Below are 1,008 nucleotides of genomic sequence, written 5' to 3'. Positions count from 1 at the left end.
CTCTGCATCACTGCATTATGATAAACTTTAGGAAACATATTGTGAGCATATGGAACAAAACAGTGCAATATCAACATGGTAAAAAAACAGCATGCATGAAACAAGAAATTGTATTTTTTGTTTGCTTTATCATTTACTTTTTCCTGACATTTGCACTACTAAAACAATTAGAAATTTTTAAATATTGTGCTAATACATTTGAATAAATATTACATTTAGTTGCTTAATTGATTGCAAATTTAGTCTGTGAGTAAAAACACTGGAAAGCTGCTTTACAGAATCTGAAGTGTAATATAATATAAATCAACTATGACACTGTTCTTGATTGGTGATGTTGTAAAGCTGTTTGGTTTTTAAGGATTCTTCATAGCAACCTGTGTGTTATTTCAAAAGAGTAACCATACATTTGTGTTGTTTACTTTAAATGTATTCTTCATTTATTCTTTATTATTATTAAATATTCATTAATGTATTCATTTATAATCATTTATCATGTATTCATCTCAGTATTGCACTTATAATAATCAGTTAAACCACTTGTACACTTATTTAATTGATTTATTCATTAATTTGTCCTTTATATTATATTATTATTTTTATGCTGTTTGTCTTCGCGAGTAGAGATCAGAGAATGTCTCTATTTCAGAGGTTGTTGTGAAGCACAAATTTTCCATTAGTATTTTTTGTGGTATAATAACACTACATTTGTATTTGTGTTCATCAGATGAAGTCTGAACATCGAAACAGATTATTTAATAAACAGTGCTTCTTTTTTATCATCACTTCGTCTCCTGCTCTTCTCTAGCTTTACTCAGTCAGCTTCTTGGCTGACCTCATTGTTTATATGTAGGTATTAATAATAAATAATAATAATAAAATTTTGCTTATTACTTATTTCCTCTCCATCTTTTTCCTGAATGCAGAAGTCATGCCTAACTCATAACTAAAAGGATGCTTTACATTTCCAGTCACCAGTGTTTCTTTCCAAGCTGATAATCTAATGTTAGA

Source organism: Garra rufa, chromosome 17 (assembly GCF_049309525.1).
Source record: "Garra rufa chromosome 17, GarRuf1.0, whole genome shotgun sequence".
Taxonomy (NCBI): domain Eukaryota; kingdom Metazoa; phylum Chordata; class Actinopteri; order Cypriniformes; family Cyprinidae; genus Garra; species Garra rufa.
This window is presented reverse-complemented; position numbering follows the sequence as displayed.